The 9486-nt window shown below is 39.7% G+C and overlaps 1 pseudogene; it reads right to left on the bottom strand.

Annotated features, from left to right (window-relative positions):
* Positions 1-8852: 8852 nt before the first annotated feature.
* LOC146401728 (glutaredoxin-1 pseudogene) lies at positions 8853-9172 on the bottom strand (annotated as a pseudogene).
* Positions 9173-9486: the final 314 nt, after the last annotated feature.

Raw genomic sequence — 9486 nt, 5'->3', positions numbered from 1 at the left:
TGGTTCAACCCAGTTTGGGACTGTGTGCTTCCTAGACCTGGATGTCTGTTTTCTTTCCCAGGAGAAGGAAGTTTCCAGCTATTGTGTCTTCAGAGATGTTCTCTGTCCCTTTCTTCTCTATTCTTCTGGGACCCCTATAATGTGAATGTTAATATACTTGATGTTATTAGCAGTCTCTTAAACTGTCCTCATTTCTCCTTCTCTTTTTGCTTTTTCTGTCAACTGCAGTGATTTCCACTACACTGTCTTCCAGATCACTGATCTAGTCCTCTGTATCATCACTTCCGGTATATGTTTTCATTTCGGTGATTATGCGGTATTCTTCAGATCTGTTTGGTATTTTTTAGAATTTCTAACTCTTTGTTAATTCTCACTCTGTTCATCCAATCTGTCCTGAGTCCATTGTGCATCTTTTTGTTTCTGTTGTTAATCCCCAACACAATTTTTTTTCCACTGTACATCATGGGGACCCAGTTACACATACATGTATACATAATTTTTTTTATCACATTATCATGGTCTGTTATAATATCTAGACATAGTTCTAAGTGCTACACAGCAGGATCTCATTGCTAATCCATTCCAAAAGCAATAATTTTCATCCGTAAACCCAAGCTCCCAATCCATCCCACTCCCTCCTCCTCCTCCCTCTTCGCAACCACAAGTCTATTCTCCCAGTCCATGAGTTTCTATTCTGTGGAAAGTTTCATTTGTGCTTCATATTAGATTCCAGATATAAGTGATATCATATGTAATTTGTCTTTATCTTTCTGACTTACTTCACTCAGGATGAGAGTCTCTAGTTCCATCCATACTGCTCCAAATGGCACTATTTCATTCTTTTTTATGGCTGAATAGTATTCCATTGTGTATATATACCACATCTTCCTAATCCAATCACCTATCATTGGACATTTGGGTTCTTTCCATGTCATGGCTATTGTAAATAAAGCTGCAGTGAACATGTGGGTGCATGCGTCTTTTTTAAGGGAAGGTTTGTCTGGGCATATGCCCAAGAGTGGGATTGTGGAGTCATATGGTAGTTCTATGTATAGATTTCTAAGGTGCCTCCATACTGTTCTCCATAGTAGATCCAATGTAGTGGTTGTGCCAGCTTACATTCCCACCAACAGTGCAAGAGTGTTCCCTTTGCTCCACAACCCCTCTAGCACTTATTATTTGTGGACTTATTAATAATGGCCATTGTGACTGGTGTGAGGTGGTAGCTCATGGTAGTTTTGATTTGCACTTCTCTAATAATCAGTGATGAGCATTTTTCATGCCATCTATTCATCTTCCTTGGAAAAATGTCTGTTAAGGTCTTTGGCACATTTTTCCATTGGTTTCTTGGGGTTTTTTTGTTTGTTTGTTTGTTTGTTTTTGCTGTTGAGTTGTATAGGTTGTTTTTATATTTTATAGATTAAGCCCTTGTCAGTTTAGTCATTTGAAACTATTTTATCCCATTCTGTAGATTGTCTTTTTGTTTTCTTTATAGTTTTCTTTGCTGTGCAAAAAGGTTATCAATTTGATTATGTCCCATTGGTTTATTTTTGCTTTTATTTCTGTGGCTTTGGAAGACTGACCTGAGAAAATATTTGTAAAGTTGATGTCAGAGAATGTTTTGCCTATATTCTCTTCCAGGTGTTTGATGGTGTCTTGCCTTTTATTTAGGTCTTTGAGCCATTTTGAGTTTTTTGTGCATAGTTTGAGGGTGTGTTTCATTGATTTGCATGTAGCTGTCCAGGTTTCCCAGCAATTCTTGCTGAATAGACTATTTCCCATTTTATGTTATTGCCTCCTTTGTCAAAATAAATTAACCATAGGTGTCAGGGTTTATTTCTACATTATCTAATCTGTTACACTGGTCTGTTTGTTTTGTTACCATTCTGTAAGTTGTCTTTTTGTTTTCTTTTTGGTTTCCTTTGCTGCACAAAAGCTTGTCAGTTTGATTAGGTCCCAGTAGTTTATTTTTGCTTTATTTCTGTTGCTTTGGGAGACTGACCTGAGAAAACATTTGTAACGTTGATGTCAGAGAATGTTTTGCTTATGTTCTCTTCCAGGAGTTTGATGCTGTCTTGTCTTATATTTAAGTCTTTAAGACATTTTGAGTTTATTTTTGTGCATGGTGTGAGGGTGTGTTCTAGTTTCATTGCTTGGCATGTAGCTGTCCAGGTTTCCCAGCAATTCTTGCTGAAAAGACTGTCTTTTTCCCGTTTTATGTTCTTGCCTCTTTTGTCAAAGATTAATGACAGGTGATAGGTGTCTGGGTTTATTTCTGGGTTCTCTGTTCTGTTCCATTGGTCTGTCTGTCTGTTTTGGTACCAGTACTACACTGCCTTGATGACTGTGGCTTTGTAATATTGCCTGAAGTCTGGAAGAGTTACCCCCTGCTTGGTTTTTGTTCTTCAGAATTGCTTTGGCAATTCTGGGTCTTTTGTGGTTCCATATAAATTTTTGGATTGTTTGTTTTAGTTCTGTGAAAAATGTCCTGGGTAATTTGATAGGGATTGCATTGAATCTGTAGATAGCTTTGGGTAGTATGGCCATTTTTACAATGTTAATTTTTATACCCCAGGAGCATGGAATATCTTTCCATGTCTTCCCATCTTTTTTAATTTCCTTGATTAATGTTGTATAGTTCTCGGCATATAAGTCTTTTGCCTCTTGGGTTAGGTGCATTCCCAGGTATTTGATTTTTTGGGGTGCAATTTTAGAAGGTATTGTATTTTTGTATTCCTTTTCTAATATTTCATTGTTAGTATATAGATGCTAGTATACAGAAATACTGATTTCTGAATGCTAATCTTATATCCTGCTACTTTGCTAAATTTGTTGATCAGTTCAAGCAGTTTTGGGGTTGAGTCCTTAGGGCTTTCTATGTATAGTACCATGTCATCTGCATACAAGAGTGTCAGTTTTACCTCTTCTCTTCCTATTTGGATGCCTTTTATTTCTTTTGTTTGTCTGTTTGCTATGGCTAGAACTTTCAACACTATGTTGAATAGCAGTAGTGAGAGTGGGCATCCCTGTCTTGTTCCAGAGTTTAGTGGGAAGACTTTCAGCTTGTCTCCATTGAGTATTATATTTGCTGGGGGGTTTGTCATAAATGGCTTTGATTATGTTCAGGAATGTTCCCTCCATACCCACTTTGGTAAGAGTTTTTATCATAAATGGATGTTGTACTTTGTCATATGCTTTTTCTGTATCTATTGAGATTATCATGTGGTTTTTTACTTTTGTTAATGTGGTGTATGACTGATTGATTTGTGTATGTTGAACCAACCTTGTGAACCTGGGATATATCCTACCTGGTCATGGTGTACGATCTTTTTAATATGTTGTTGGATTCAGATGGCTAAAATTTTGTTGAGAATTTTTGCATCTATATTCATCAAAGATATTGGCTGATAGTTTTCTTTTTTGGTGGTATCTTTGTCTGGTTTTGGAATTAGGGTATTGGCAGCTTCATAGAATGTCTTTGGGTTTGTTCCTTCTTCTCCAAAATTTTGAAAAAGTTTGAGGAGGATGGGCATCAGTTCTTCTTTGTCTGTTTGGTAGAATTCACCTGTGGAGCCATCTGGTCCTGGACTTTTATTTGTAGGGAGTGTTTTTATGACATATTCAATTTCATTTCTAGTGATTGGTCTGTTTAGTTGATCTATTTCTTCTTGATTCGGTTTTGGCAGGCTGTAAGACTAATAATTTGTCCATTTCTTCGAGATTGCAAATTTGTTGGCATATAATTGTATTTTCGCATGGGTTTTTTTTTTTTTTGTATTTAAGTATCCGTTGTGATTTCTCCTTTTTCGTTTCTTATTTTGTTTATTTGGGTTATTTCTTTCCTCTTGCTAGTGAGTCCAGCCAGAGATTTGTCAATTTTGTTTACCTTTACAAAGAACCATCTCTTGGTTATATTGATTTTTTCTATTGTTTTTTGAATCTCTATTTCATTGAGTTCCTCTTTGATCTTTATGATTTCCTCTCTTCTGTTGACTTTAGGTTTTGTTTGTTCTTCTTTTTCTAATTCATTTAGGTGGTGGGTTAATTTGTCAAATGAGGTCTTTCTTCTTTTGTGAGGAAGGCCTGTATTGCTATGAACTTCCCTCTAAGCATTGCTTGTGCAGCATCCTATAGAGTTTGAGTGGTTGTATCTTCATTATCATTTGTCTCGAGGTATTTTTTAATTTCCTTCCTGATTTCCTCACTGACCCATGGGTTTTTTAGTAGCATGTTGTTTAGTCTTCATGTGGTAGGTTTTTTCTCATTTCTTTTCCTGTGGTTGATTTCTAGTTTCATGCCATGGGGCTCAGAGAAGATACTGGAAATAATTTCTATAACTCTTAAATTTGTTGATGTTAGCTTTGCGCCCAAGTATGTGATCAATTCTTGAGAATGTTCCATGTGCACTTGAGAAGAAGGTATATTCTGATTTTTTTGGATGTAATGTCCTGAAAATGTCAATTAAGTCTAACTTTTCTATCATTTCCTTTACGATCTCTGTTGCCTTACTGATTTCTGTCTAGAAGATCTGTCCATTGATGTGAGTGGAGTGTTAAAGTCTCCTACTATAACTGTGTTCCCATCAATTTCTCCTTTTATGTCTGTTAGTATTTGTTGAAGGTATCTGGGTGCATCTCTATTTGGGGCATATGTGTTGATGATTGTAATATCCTCTTCTTGAATGGATCCTTTCATAATTAAGTAGTGTCCTTCTTTGTCTTTCTTTATGGCCTTCATTTTAAAGTCTGTTTTGTCTGATATGAGTATTGCAACTCTTGCTTTCCTGTCTTGTCCGCTGGCATGAAATGTCTTTTCCCATCCCCTCACTTTCAATCTATATGTGTCTTTTGCCCTAAGCTGAGTTTCTTGTAGGCAGCAGATTGAAGGTTTTTGCTTTTTTTTTTTTTGTCTTTTTGCTATTTCTTGGGCCTCTTCCGCGGCATATGGAGATTCCCAGGCTAGGGGTCTAATCGGAGCTGTAGCCACCGGCCTACGCCAGAGCCACAGCAACGCGGGATCCGAGCCGTGTCTGCAACCTACACCACAGCTCACGGCAACGCCGGATCGTTAACCCACTGAGCAAGGGCAGGGACCGAACCCGCAACCTCATGGTTCCTAGTCGGATTCGTTAACCACTGCGCCACGACGGGAATTCCGGTTTTTGCTTTTTTATCCAATATGCGACTCTGTGTCTTTTGATGGGAGCTTACACTCCATTGACATTTAAGGTGATTATTGATAGATATGTATTTATTGCCATTTGAAACCTTATTTTCCAGTTGATTCTATGTTTCTCTTTTCTTCTTTCTTTTTTTGGTTGGATGGTTTCCAATTATTTTATGCTTGAGTATTTTTCAGTTTTTGTGAATGTAATGTTTGGTTTTTATTGTGGTTGCCCTATTTGTTAAGTATGTTAACCCCTTTCTAAACCTGCTTGCTTTAGCCTGATAGTCATATAGGCTCAGAGACATCATTAAAATAAAAAAAGAATCTATATTTTCTTACTTTCCTTCCCTACATTGTATGATTTTTTTTCTTTTTTTTTAACATCTTCATGTTTAGATCTGTATGCTGGCTTATTAAAGTGATTGCTTTCCAATTGTGTTTTCCTCCATCCTAGATTTTCCTTTTTTTTTTTTTAATTTAGAGAAGCCCTTTCAGTATTTCTTTTAGAATGGGTTTTGTATTGCTGTACTCTTTTAGCTTTTGTTTGTTAGAGAAATTCTTTATTTCCCCTTGTAATTTAAATGATATTCTTGATGGATAGAGTATTCTAGGTTGCAGATTTTTTCCTTTCAGCACTTTAAATACATCTTGCCACTTCCTTCTGGCCTATAGTGTTTCTGTAGAGAAATCAGCTGATAGCCTTATGGGGGTTCCCTTATAATTGACACTTTCTCTTATTGCTTTTAGAATCCTGTTTTTATCTTATAACTTTTTCCATTTTTATTGTAATATGTCTTGGTGTGGGCCTGTTTGGGCTCAACTTGTTTGGGGCCCTCTGTGCTTCCTGTATCTTGATATCAGTATCCTTTAGATTTGGGAAGTTTTTAGCCATAATTTCTTTGAATATACTTTCAATCCACTTTAATTTTTCTTATCCATCTGGAATTTCTATTATGTGTAGATTGGCCTGCTATATATTATCCCATAGGTATCTTACATTGCTTTCATGTTTTTTCATTTGGTTTTCTGTCTGCTGTCCTGTTTGGGTGACTTCCATTATTCTGTCTTCAACATCACTAATTCATTCCTCTGCATTATTCATTCGGTCTTTACTGCCTTTAGTTCAGTTTGTATTCCTGAAAATTGATTTTCTAGTTTTTCTCAGCTCCTCCCTATATTTTCTAGTTCCTTTCTGAGGGATTCTGTTACTGTTCATATCCTCTCTTAATTCCTTCAGTATTTTCACTGTCTTGCTTTTGAACTCAAAGTCTGTCAGACTGCAAAGGTATGTTTCATTGTTGACTGCTTTAGGTGAGTTCACCTGTTGCTTTAACTGGGGATTGTTTCTGAACTTCTTCATCTTGCTTGTGTTTTTCTTTTTCTGTGAATTTGGCGAAGCCAAATTGTAGTCTGGCACAGTCCAGAGTGCTCTGTGGCAGTGGGGTGCTTCCCAAGGGCATGCAGGGCTGGCCAGGTAACACTGCTGCTGCAGTGAGGCACTTCCCACGGGCAGTCAGTGTTTGCCAAGGCACCCTTCAGCAGCTGGGGGGCCTCCTGAGGGCAAGCAGGACTGGCTGGATCCCTCTGCAGCATCGGGGCATTTCCCGAAGACAGGCAGGGCTGGCAGGTGCACACCGCATTGGAGGTGCACTTCCTGGGGCCTGGCGGGTGCACCTGGGCATGCTGTGGCAGCAGGGCCCTTCCCAAGGGTGGGCAGGGCTGGCCTGGCTGCACCATGGCAGCAGGGCATTTCCCTAGAGTGGGTGGGACTGGCTGATGCGCACCTTGGTGGTGGTTCACTTCCTGATGCCTGCAAGGGCTTGCTGGGGCACGCCAGGGAAGTGGGGCACTTCCCATGGGCAGACAGGCCTGGCTGGGGAATGCTGCAGTGGTGGTTGGCTTTCCGCGGGTAGTGGGGCCAGTCCTCCACAGATGGCAGGCGGCTTCTGGTCAGGCGCACGCGGGGTCCATTGGTGGGGGGGATACTCTGGGAAGCTCTGCTCTCTGCCAGCTGGCAGACAAGTGTGCACACTGGGGTGCAAGGAATTTTCTATGGCAGCCCATCCCTACTACTCTCCCCTCCCCAACAATGGTGCCTTGTCTCTTCTGCCAGTCCAGATGTTCTCCAGGGTTCCCTCTGTTATGGCTTTCTACTCCCCAGCCCTCAGTGTATTATTGCTCCCTCCACTCATGGTGCACTGCTTCCTAGTCCCTTAGGCTGTCTCTGCACCACTAACCCCAGCCCACTCCCAGGGACTGACCTCTGGAGCCTGTGTCTCAGTGCCCCGCCCCCACCCAAGTGTCTCTGTCTTTGATGTCTGTGCCAGTGGTTCAGACTATCTGTGCAGTTCTCACTCTGCGTTTCAGTTCTCAGACCTGCTGCTGTGCTTTTCTCAGCATCTTGGAGATCCCTCTGACTCGGCTGATCTTTCTGTCAGTTAGATGGCTGCCTGGTGTGTAGATTCTTTTTCTCCTTCACAGTTCCCTCTCGGGAGTGCCAGTTTGGTCCTGATTCCCCTTCTCTCTCTCCTTTTTTCTGTTGTTTCACCCAGTTATGTCAAGAGATTCTTGCCCTTTTTGGAGGTTTAAGTTCTTCTGCCAGCATTCAGTTGATGTTCTGTGCAAGTCGTTTTATGTGTAGATGTGTTTTTTTGTTGTGTTTGTGGGAGAGGGTGAGCACATCCCCCTACTCTTCCGCCATCTTGCCTCCTCCCCTTAACACATCTTGACAATCATAACCTTTAACTGTTTATTGGGTAAATTTCTTAACTCCACTTCACTTAGTTTTTATGTCAGAGTGTTTTGCCTATGTTTTCCTATAAGAGTTTTATTGTTTCTAGTCTCACATTTAGGTATTTAATTAATTTTGAGTTTATTTTTGTGTGTGGTGTTAGGGTGTGTTCTAATTTGATTCTTTTACATGTAGCTAAACAGTTTTCCCAACCCTCTTATTGAAGATACTGTCTTTTCTCCATTGAATATTCTTGCCTCCTGTGTGGTAGATTAATTGACCATAGATGGATGAGTTTATGTCAGGGATTTCTAACCTGTTCCACTGATCTGAATTTCTGTTTTTATGCCAGCCCCATACTGTTTTGATAATTGTAGGTTTGTACTATAATCTGAAGTCAGGGAGCCTGATTCCTCTAGCTCCATGTTTCTTTCTCAGGACTGCTTTGGCTATTTGGGGCCTTTATGTTTCCATGCAAATTTAAATTTTTTAGTTCTAGTTCTGTGAAAAATGCCAACAGTGATTTGATAGTGATTGCATTAAATCTGTAGATTGCCTTGGGAATATAGCATTTTTGAAAATAGTGATTCTTCTAATCCAAGAACATGCTGTATCTTTTGATTAGTTTGTGCCATCTTTGATTTCTTTCATCAGTGTCATAGTTTTCATAGTACAGGTCCTTTTGCATGCTTAGGTAGGTTTATTCCTAGATATTTTATTTTATTTGGGGGGGGCAGGTTGATCCACTTTTAATAAGGAGTCAGAAGAAAAATTAGGTTTTTGACCCCACAAACCCACATGCCCCAATTATTTGGGTTAACACCTTTCAGAACTTCAAATAAACAGTTGCTGCATCTGGGTGAAGGTAGCCCTGGGTCCATCCACCAGGAAGCACTGTCATTATCTGCAGTGCCATCCAGCTCTCAAGGGGGCTATCAGCTTGGGTCCGCTGTAATTATTTCAGAGTTCCAGTTTGCTCCAGGTGAGTCAAGAGCTCCCCTCTCTCATGCATGTTTACTAGATGAGGGAATCCACCTATACACTCTTTACCAATAGAGACCTGAGGTACCGTTCTGGTTCCTGTGAGCTGTTGAAGATTATTTTGAATCTTGTTGGTGTCACTGGTGGCTGTGATATCGAGAAATTCTAGAGCCCTTCTTTGAAGGGCAATTGGCTAAGGAGCTCCTGGGTCTTTCTGCAGTAGGGGCAGGTGGGCTTGATGAAAACCACCACCTTCACAGGCTGGGTTTTTCTGTTCACAAATGTTTGAGTCATGCTGACAGGTGGCTGCATCAATTGCAGGTATTGCTCAGGTATAAAATATTTTAATCTTTTTAACGCAATGGTAAGTGGAATTGTTCTTTAAAATCTCTATCAGTTATGTCATTGTTAGTGTAAACAAATGAAAGAAATTGCTTATATTAATTTTCTATCCTCCAACTTTACCAAATTCATTGATTCTCTCTAGTAGTTTTCTGGTGGCATCTTCAGGAGTTTCTATACATAGTATCATGTCATCCGCAAACAGTGATGTGATAGTTTTACTTCTTCCTTTCCAATTTGGATTCCTTTTGTATCTTTTTTCTCTG

This window comes from Sus scrofa, chromosome 7 (genome assembly GCF_054392235.1).
Source record: "Sus scrofa isolate SSC_HxYL_T2T_F1_AM1 chromosome 7, Sscrofa_HxYL_maternal_Yorkshire_Landrace_v2.0, whole genome shotgun sequence".
Lineage (NCBI taxonomy): Eukaryota > Metazoa > Chordata > Mammalia > Artiodactyla > Suidae > Sus > Sus scrofa.
This window is presented reverse-complemented; position numbering and strand designations above follow the sequence as displayed.